The sequence below is a fragment of the Dromiciops gliroides genome, chromosome 4 (genome assembly GCF_019393635.1).
Source record: "Dromiciops gliroides isolate mDroGli1 chromosome 4, mDroGli1.pri, whole genome shotgun sequence".
Lineage (NCBI taxonomy): Eukaryota > Metazoa > Chordata > Mammalia > Microbiotheria > Microbiotheriidae > Dromiciops > Dromiciops gliroides.
The window spans coordinates 218,312,448-218,323,433 of NC_057864.1; the positions used below are offsets into that span (position 1 = coordinate 218,312,448).

The window sequence follows — 10,986 nt, forward strand, 5'->3', positions numbered from 1 at the left end:
ACAAGAACCTTAATATTATTGTGTCATCTACCTCATAAGGCTGTAATAATGACTAAAGGACAGGTAAGAGCTTTGTCAATGTAGAGGCCATGCAGGTACAAGGTCTCCATGATCTGAGCTCTGCAAGTCCAAAAAGCAAGTGTTAAACTGCAAATATATCTAAAGTCTTGCTATCTATGACTGTAGTGACCTGAAATAGGGCCCTGAAGGAACAGCAAATAGCATAGTGGATACTTTTTTCTTTTTTAGGAGCAGTTAGCAAATTTAATTTGGTGAAAGCAGAGAGCAGGTAGGCCAAAGAGGACATGTGGTGGGGGTTGGAAGGAAGGATGTTGGTAACCCTGACAATGTAGTTAGTTGCTTCAGGGGCAAGAGGATCATTTTCACACTGAGAAAGTTAGGGGACTCTTTGTGGAAAGGGGATTTTTGTTCTCACCCATTCAGTACCATCTGGACTAGCTCTTCATAGTTGATACAACCTTTGCTGTCCTCATGCCCTGCCACCAACACTTCCACTTCTTCCTCGGTCATCTTTTCACCCAGAGTGATGAGGACATGCCGTATTTCAGACTCCATGACTGTGCCATTCCCTTCCTTATCAAACACCCGAAGCCCCTCTGTGTAGTCTTCATATGTGCCCTGGTCCTTATTCTTTGCTACGGTCTGCAGCATCAGCAGAAAGTATTCACATTCATCTCATCACTCTTGGGATTCCCTAAGACCTTGAGCACCTCAGCATTGGTGGGATTCTGGATCAGGGCCCTCATCACGTCCCCACACTAGCTGTATAAGATCTTTCCATCACCTGTGCGGTCAAACAGCTGGAAGGCCTCCTTGAACTCAGCATCTGATCCTCCGTGAAGTCACATATTTTGGCCATGCAGGTCAGTCTCTGCTGCCACCTCTGCTGCTGCTGCTGCTTCTGTTGTATATAATGGCTCCCAGCATAGTGGATTCTTTTGTTTGGTGAGGGAAATCTGGAGCATGAGGTGCTGCTGAGGAGGGCAGACTCAGATAGGGAATTGTGCAAGGGCACCTAGGGACTAGAAATAAGATTTCTTCATAACTGGGCCGGGGCGGGGGGGAAGTGCTATTGTCAGAAGGAAAGAAGGCACTTTCTACATAATTTTACCTAGTCTGTTGCTACAAGGGGTGTGTGTGTGTGTGTGTGTGTGTGTGTGTGTGTGTGTGTGTGTGTGTGTGTGTGTGTGTGCATTCTCGTGCATATGCACCAAATTTTTTAACCTTTCTGGTTCTCAGTTTCCTCATATGTAAAACAAAGGGGCTAGACTAGATGGCTTTGGAGCCTTTCCAGTGATGCTAGTGGGCAAGGAGGGAAAGGAGCTGTGTGTGCTCTTTTATATATAATATTTTTTATTATTATTATTTTCCAGTTATATTTAGAGATAGTTTTTGACATTTGTTTTTTTTTTTTTTTTTGGTTTTTGGTTTTTGGTTTTTTTGCGGGGCAATGGGGGTTAAGTGACTTGCGCAGGGTCACACAGCTAGTAAGTGTCAAGTGTCTGAGGCCGGATTTGAACTCAGGTACTCCTGAATCCAAGGCCGGTGCTTTATCCACTGTGCCACCTAGCTGCCTCCTGAAATTTGTTTTTATAAATTTCTAGTTTCAAATTTTTCTCCCTCCCTCCTCTCCCTCCCCCCTCCCCAAGACAGCAAGTAATCTGATATAGGTTATATATGTACAATAACATTAAACATATTTCTGCATTAGTCATGTAATGAGAGAAGAATCAGAGCAAAAAGGAAAACCTCAAAAAAGAAAAACAACCACAACAAAAAACAATAGAAATAGTATGGTTCGATCTGCATCTAGATTCCACAGTTCTTTTTTTTTCTGGATTTGGAGAACATTTTCCATCATGAATTCCCATTGCATTGCTGAGAAGAATCAAGTCTATCACAGTTGATCAACACATAATGTTGATACTGTGGACAATATTCTCCTGGTTCTGCTCATCTCACTTATCCTCAGTTTATGCAAGTCCTTCCAGGTTTCTCTGAAATCTGCCTGCTCATCGTTTCTTACAGCACAATAGTATTCCATTACATTCAAATACCACAACTTGTTCAGCCATTCCCCAATTGATGGGCAACCCCTCAATTTCCAATTCCTTGCCACCACCAAAAGACCAGCTATAAATATTTTTGTACATGTAGGCCCTTTTCCCTTTTCCATGATCTCCCTGGAAAAAAGAACTAATACTGGTATTGCTGGGTCAAAGGGTATGCACAGCTTTATACCCCTTTGGACATAGTTCCAAACTGCTCTCCAGAATGGTTGGATCACAACTCCACCAACAATGCATTAGCATTTCAATTTTCCTACAACTTCTTCAACATTTATTATTTTGAAAGGAGCTGTGCTCTTAACAGTAGTGACCTGTAGCCTCTCCTCCCATTCTACTCTTAGCAACTTCTCTAGTAGCCTAGGACCTGTAGTAAAGTGGAGTGGGGACAGAGGTAGGGAGCAGGACAGATAATCTGGCTCTGATGGTAAACTCCTTGAAGGCAGAGGCTGTATCTTATATAGTGACCAGTATAAGTGCTGTGCATGTGATTGATGTGTTGAGTCAATGAATGAAGTGTTTGGCAAGTAAGTAGAGTGTATTATATGATCATATAGTGAGATAAATAGGTAATACATATAAACATACACATGTACAGACAGACATAGATAAAATATTTATTAAACTTATACTATGTTCCAGCCACTGTGTTAAGTGCTGGGAATACCAATACAAGCAACAAGAAAGATAGACCATGTCCTCAAAGAACTTACATTCTAGTGGAGGAAAATGACAGAAAAGGGGGCTGGGTAAGAAGGTTTTGGCTCAGGGGCAAGATGAAAAGTAGTATGGGAAATCTTGGCCTAGGGAAGGGGTGGGTGCTTCCTCACTTTTAGTTTGGGAAGATACCACTTTGAGAAAGAGGCTCTAAATACAAACAACCAATAATTTCGTCCAAGAAAATGACAATAATGAGACAACATACCAAAACTTATGGGATGCAGTCAAAGCAGTTCTTAGGGGAAAATTTATATCGCCAAATGCCTACATGAATAAAATAGAGAAAGAGGAGATCAATGAATTGAGCATGCAACTAAAAAAGCTAGAAAAAGAACAAATTAAAAATACCAAATTAGAAATTCTGACAATTAAGGGAAATAAATTGAAAGTAAGAAAACTATAGAATTAATAAATAAAACTAAGAGCTGGTTCTATAAAAAAACAATAAAATAGATAAACCTTTGGTTACTTTGATTAAAAAAAGAAAGTTGTTCTGTCTTGGGGAGGGGGGAGGGAAGGGGAAAGGGAGAAAAATTTGGACCTAACATTCTTATGAAAATAAATGCTGAAAACTATCTTTACATGTAACTGGAAAATAATAAAATACTTTTATGATTAAAAAAACAAACAATACCAAAAAAGATGAAAACCAAATTAATAAAAAATAAAAAGGGTGAACTCACCACCAACAAAAAGGAAATTAAAACAATAATCATGAGCTATTTTGCCCAATTATATGCCAATAAAATTTATAATCTAAATGAAATGAATGAATATTTACAAAGATATAGACTGGCCAGATTGAAAGAAGAGGAAATAAAATTCTTAAATAAGCCCATTTTGGAAAAAGAAATTAAACAAACCATCAAGAAACTCCCTAAGAAAAAAATCTCCAGGGCCAGATGGGTTTGCAAGTGAATTATACTAAACATTTAAACAACAATTAATTCCAATATTATACAAACTATTTGGGAAAATAGGTGAAGAAAAAATCCTACCAAATTCCTTATGTGAGACAAATATGGTGCTGATACCTAAAACAGAAAGAGCAAAAACAGAGAAAGAAAATGATAGACCAATCTCCCTAAAGAATATTGATGCAGAAATTCTAAATAGAATATTAGCAAAGAGATTACAGCAATTTATCACCAGCTTAATACACTATGACCAGGTGGGATTTATACCAGGAATGGAGGGCTGGTTCAATATTAGGAAAACTATCAACATAATTGACCACATCAATAACAAAACGAACAGAAATCATACGATTGTCTCAATAGATGCAGAGAAAACTTTTGATAAAATACAGCACTCATTGCAATTAAAAACACTAGAGAGCATGGGAATAAATGGGGCTTTCCTTAAGATGATAAACAGTAAGTATCTATTTAAACCATCAGCTAGCATCATATGTAATGGGGATAATTTAGAAGGGTTCCCAGTAATATCAGCGGTGAAACCTGGATGTCCATTATCACCGTTATTATTCAATATTTTACTAGAAATTTTAGCCTTAGCAATAAGAGAAGAAAAAGAAATGCAAGGAATTAGAATAGGCAAAGAAGAAATAAAACTATCACTCTTTGCAGATGATATAATGATATACTTAGAGAATCCTAAAGAATCAATTAAAAAACTACTTAAAACAATTAACTTTAGCAAAGTTGCAGGATATGAAATAAACCCACATAAATCATCAGCATTTCTGTATACAACCAACCAAGCACAGCAACAAGAGATAGAGAAATTTCATTTAAAATAACGGAAGAGAATATAAAATATTTGGTAGTCTATCTGTCAAGGCAAACCCAGGAAGTATATGAACACAATTACAAAACACTTTTCACACAAATAAAATTAGATCTAAACAAATGGACAAATATCAATTGCTCATGGGTAGGCCATGCTAATATAATAAAAATAACAATTCTACCTAAATTAATCTACTTATTCAGTGCCATACCAATCAAACTACCAAAAATTATTTCATAGAGCTGGAAAAAATAATAATTCATCTAGAAGAACAAAACGTCAAGAATATCAAGGGTATTAATGAAAAAAATGTAAAGGAAGGTGGCTTAGCAGTACCAGATTTAAAATGATATTATAAAGCAGTAACCATCAAAACTATTTGGTACTGGCTAAGAAATAGAGTGGTGCATCAGTGGAATAGGTTAGGCAAATAAAACGCAGCAATAAATGAATATAATAATCTTCTATAGGATAATAACTCACTATTTAATAAAAACTGCTGGGAAAAATGGAAAAGAGTATGGCAGAAACTAGGCATAGACCAACATCTTATACCATACACCAAAGTCAAAATGGGTACATGATCTAAACATAAAGGGTGATACCATAGGCAAATTAGAAAAGGAAGGAATAGTTTACTTGTCAGATCTATGGAGAGGGGAAGAATTTATGACCAAAGATGAGCTAGAGAACATTAGGAAATGCAAAATGGATCATTTTGACTACATTAAATTTAAAAGGTTTTGCACAAACAAAACCAACCCAAGCAAGATTAGAAGGAAAGTAGAAACCTGAGAAACAGGCTTTTTTTAAATCATAAAAGTGTTTTATTATTTTCCAGTTCCATGTAAAGATAGTTTTCAACATTTGTTTTCATAAGATTTTTAGTTCCAAATTTTTTTCCCTTCCTCCCTTCCCTCCCCCGTTCCCAAGACAGAAAGCAATCTGATACAGGAGATACACACACACACACACACACACACACACACACACACAGTCACATTAAACATTTCTGCAGTAGAACACAAGGGAAAAACTTCAAAAAAGGAAAAAAAAAACAGCCAAAAAGTAGAAACAGTATGGTTCAGTCTGTATTCAGAATCCACAGTTCTTTTTTCTGGATATGGAGAATGTTTTCTATCATGAGTTCTTTGGAATTGTCTTGGATCATTGCACTGCTGAGAAGAGCCAAGTCTATCACAGTGTATCATCATACAATATTGCTGCTGCTGTGTACAATATTCTTCTGGTTATGCTCACTTCACTCAGCATCAGTCCACTTAAGTCTTTCCAGGTTTTCCTGAAATCTGCCTCTTCATCATTTCTTACAGCACGATAGTATTCCATTACATTAATATACTGCAACTTGTTCAGCTATTCCACAATTGATGGGCATTCCCTCGATTTCCAATTCTTTGCTACCACAAAGAGAGCTGCTATAAATATTTTTGTACATGTGGGTCCTTTTCTCTTTTCTATGATCTCTCTGGGATATAGACCTAGTAGTGATATTACTGGGTCAAAGGGTATGCCCAGTCCCTTAGCCCTTTGGGCATAGTTCCAAATTGCCCTCCAGAATGGTTGGATCAGGGCAGCTAGGTGGCACAGTGGATAGCTAGGTGGCACACTGGCCCTGGATTCAGGAGGACCTGAGTTCAAGTTTGGCCTTAGACACTTAACACTTAACTAGCTTTGTGGCACTAGGTAAGTCACTTAACCCTCATTGCCCTGCAAGGAAAAAAACCCAAAACAAACAAAACCAAAAACCAGAATGGTTGATCAGTTCACAACTCCACCAACAATGCATTGGTATTCCAATGTGGGAAACAATTTTCTGATAAAGGCCTCATATCTAAAATAATAGAGAACTTAATCAAACATATAAGAATACAAGTCATTCCTTAATTGAGAAATGGTTAAAGGATATGAACAGGCAGTTTTCAGATGAAGAAATTAAAGCTATCTATAGCCATATTAAAAAATGTTCTTAATCACTACAGATTAGAGAAATGCAAGTTAAAACTACTATGAGGTACCAACTAACTCCAATCCAATTGGCTAATATGACAAAAAAAGGAAAACGATAAATGTTGGAGATATGGGAAAATTGGAATACTAATACACTGTTGATAAAGTTATGAACTGATCCAACCATTCTGGACAGCAATTTGAAACCATACCCTAAAGGCTATAAAACTGGGGATACCCTTTGACCCAGGAATACCTCTACTAGGCCTATATCTCAAAGTGATCATAAAAAAGGGAAAAGGACCTACATGTACAAAAATATTTATAGCTGCTCTTTTTGTAGTGACAAAGAATTGGAAATTGAGAGGATGCCCACCAACTAGGGAATGGTTAAACAAGTTGTGGTAATATGAATGTAATGGATTACTATCATGCTGTAAGAAATTATAAGCAGCTGAATTTCAGAAAAACCTGGAAAGACTTACATGAACTGATGCTGAGTGAAATGAGCAGAACCAAGAGAACATTATACACAGCATCAACAACACTGTGTGATGATTGACTGTGATAGACTTAGCTCTTCTCAGCAATATAATGATCCAAGATAATGCCAAAAGACTCATGATGGAAAATCCTCTCCACATTGAGAGAACTATGGAGTCTGAATGCAGATTGAATATACTATTTTCAATTTTATTGTTGCTTTGTTTTGTTGTTATTGTTTATTCTTTCTTGTGCTATTTTTCTTTTCTGATTCCTTTCTTACAACATGACTAATATGGAAATATATTTAACATGATTGTAATGTATTACCTATATCAGATTGCTTGGTGGCTTCAGGAGCAGGGAGGGAAGGGAGGGTGGGATAAAAATCTGGAACTCAAAAATATTTTTACATGTAATTGGAAAAAATTTAAAATAAAATAATACACTTTTTTAAAAAAAAGAGTCTGTAGTGGTAGAGTTATTGCCAGAGTGAGAAGATGGATTCTGGGGTGGAGGTGGAGAGGTGGGGAGTCTTGACCTGCTCTGGGTTTGAAAAGAGCATGTCCAGCTCAGCTGGTTCCTCAAATGGAGTTATGTAGTACAAATACTAAATGTTAGGAACTGAAGGAATATGGAGTTACAGAAAGATTGGAGCTAGGCAGGATTCATGGAAGGAGGAGAAAATGAGCTGTGTATGCTAGCAACCTGCCTAATTAAAATTTTACACATTCGCACTCATACACTCACACTCATATGCACATACCCCCTCAAACCCAGATAGTTCTTGTAGAGTAAAAATAGAAATCTGGTGGTGCCCTCCCTCTTAATTGGTCCCCCACCTCGAATCTTTCCCCACTCTATTCCATCCAACATACCATTGCCAGTTATTTCCCTTAAGGTTAGCTTTGACCATATTTCTACCTTATCACTATCAATAAATTCTAGTGGTCCCTTGTTGGATATAAGGATCTTCACAGTCGGGCCCCAATCTCTCTTTCCATTTCATAAATTACTCTTCTAGCACTCTGTGGTCCAGCCAAATTTGTTTTCTTGCTATTCCTTACCAATGATGCTCCCCTTCCATGTTCTTTGTATTTCGTCTCATGACGAAAACAGACTCCCTGCTTCTGTCTCAGAATCCCTTTCTATGTGACTTAGCTCAAACCTTCTGAAGAAAGCCTTTTCTGATCACCCCAACTCTGAGTGCCTTTCTACCCTATCTTGTATTTAACTTCCTTTCATTTATTTTCTATTTATTTTCTATATAGCTTGTGTGTGTCACTGACCCACCATATGTTTTAGAAACATTTACAAATGCAAACAGTAAAGCAGCCATTGGGAAAGTTATACAGTTGTCACCTATAATTTAGGCAATGGACAAAAGAACTTGGGAGACAGATTAAATCTCAGTTCAATCAAGAAGAGAACACTCTGGCCTGAGAACTCTCTTAGCAATCTCTGGAGGTGCAGGTGCTAGGAATCAAAGGACATGCTGAGGTGCTGGCTTTCCCATCTTCCTGTGGTTCTGGGGAGGTCTCCTCTTTGTCATTTAAAGACCATCTCTCTCTCTCTCTCTCTCTCTCTCTCTCTCTCTCTCTCTCTCTCTCTCTCTCTCCCTCCCTCCCTCCCTCCCTCCCCCTCCCTCCTTCCCTCCATCCTTCTCTCTGTCTGTCTCTCCTCTCTGTCTCCCTCTCTCTCCCCTTCTCTCTCTCCCCTCCCAATTAGGAGCCACAACTCTTTAATGTATTTGCCTCTTCAGGGACTTTCCAACTGACATCTAAAGTTAGCTTGTGGTTGCATTTTATAATTTGCTTGTTGAGCATTTCACTCTTGTATCCTTGTCTTCACCTTCTCCTTGCTTCCTCTCTCCTTCCTTTAGCTAATCCAAACCATATTCCAAACCTTATCCTCACTTCATTCCATTATCGATTCAATTATACTGGCTGCTCATTAAATGAGAATTAACTTAAAGGTCCTATTACTGACTTTGAAGAACTTGAGGAGAAGTCTTAATTTTTTTCTTGTTTAACCTAAGAGAATTGGATTTTCTTGGTTGTGAGATACTAATATGCTACCAAGGTACACTGATAGATCCTTGCCTCTCTATTCTTGAAGGAAGATTGGAAAGTGATTCATCTGGATTGGTTAAATGGAATATGACTTGCCAAGATCTTTTCCAGATTTTTTTTTTTTATTGAATGTAGGTAATGGTACAATACAAAAATGAACCAGACCCAGAGCAGGACATTTTAAGCACATTATGTAGCAGTATTTGCATGCATCATGTCACTTATTGCTTGACCTTGGCGATATATGACAATAGGAGTGGAGGAAGAAGTGGCAAAATACCCAAAAGGACTAAGGACTTTGAAGGGGATTTTCATGACTATAGAAATTTATCGGGAAAGGGCTTGAAAGCTCTGCCTGTTCTTGTGCCCAGAAACATTATGGTGCCTACTCTAATCTATCCCTTCTATTTAAGAAAAGGGATCCCTTAGGGATCTGGACCCATTAAATGAGGGAAGAGATGAGGGTCCTCAGTGGATGATTTCTTATTTCCTACTTCCAGAATTCTTCCACTGCCTGAAATACATGCCTTCTAGTCACTTCATGTTCTTGGGAAAACACAGTCTTCAGGAGAAAGAATGTTCAACCAGCAGCCAACATTCCAAGAAGGTACTTAAGATCTTTCTCAGCAGTTTCTTTTCCTAATTGGGACCAGAAAGCCATTTTACTCCAGACTCAGAATTGTCCCTTACTGGGTGGGACTCGGTCAAGTACTTAGTCCACAAACATTTATTAATTACTTACTATGTGTCAGGCACTGTACCAAATACTCTGTATACAAAGATAGGAAAAATGGTACTTGCCTATGGGCTCAACAATTAGACAACATTTAAGTAATGAGGTACGTACGTATAAGCTATATACAGAGTAGATGGAAAGTAATTTCAGACAGGAAACATTAGCAGTTGGGGGCCTAAGACAAGCTGTATGCAGAAGATTCGATTTGATCTGGATGTTGAAGGAAGCCAGGCAAACTAAGAGGTAGAGGTGTGTGTGTGTGTGTGTGTGTGTGTGTGTGTGTGTGTGTGTGTGTGTGTGAACATTCTAGGAAAGGCCAGTGCAAGCCTGGAGATGAGAGATGGCGTGTCACAGTCACAGAAATGTAAGTAGCCCAGTGTGGTTAGATTGTAGATTATGTGGAGGGAAATTAGTTATAAGAAAATTGAAAAGGTTGGAAGGGGCCAGTGAACAGAGAATTTTATAGTTGATCCTGAAGGTAATAGGGAGCCATTGGAGTTTATTGAGTAGTGGTGGTGGTAAGCCATGAAATATTCAAACCTATGTAGGACAGTAATAAGAAAGTTGGGAAGAAGGAAGAGGGGGGAAAGATAAGGGATTTTATTTTGGACATTTTGAGTTTGAAATACCTGTAGGACATCCAATTCAAGATGTCTAAAAGGTAGCCAAAAATGGGAGATTGGAGATTAGGATTGGATATATATGGAGAGAGATTAGGATTGGATATATAGATTTGGGCATTATCTGCATAGAGATAAGTGAACCCTGAGAGCTGATAAGATCACCAAGTAAATTCTATAGAGGGAACAGAGAAGAGGATCCAGTATAGAATCTTGAGAAATAACCATAGTTAGTAGGCATGTCTTGGGTGAAGATCTAACAAAGGAGAAAGAAGAAGAATGATGAAACTAGTAGCAAGAGAACCAGGAGAGAGCACTGTCACAAAAACCTAGAGGGAAGAGAGTATCCAAGGGGAAAAGGTGATCAAGTTTCAAATGTTACCGAGATCAAGAAGGATGAGGATCAAGAAAAAGTCCAGAAGGGCAGATCGGGGGTGCAATGGATAGAATGCCAGGCCTGGAGTCAGGAATATCAGAGTTCAAATCTAGCCTCAGACCCTTACTACCTGTATGACCCCTGGGCAAGTCACTTACTCCTGTTTGCCTCA

The 10,986-nt window shown here is 38.2% G+C and overlaps 1 pseudogene; it reads right to left on the minus strand.

Moving 5' to 3' along the window:
* Positions 1-432: 432 nt before the first annotated feature.
* Positions 433-8,118, minus strand: LOC122754868 (annotated as a pseudogene).
* Between the last annotated feature and the right edge of the window lie 2,868 nt (positions 8,119-10,986).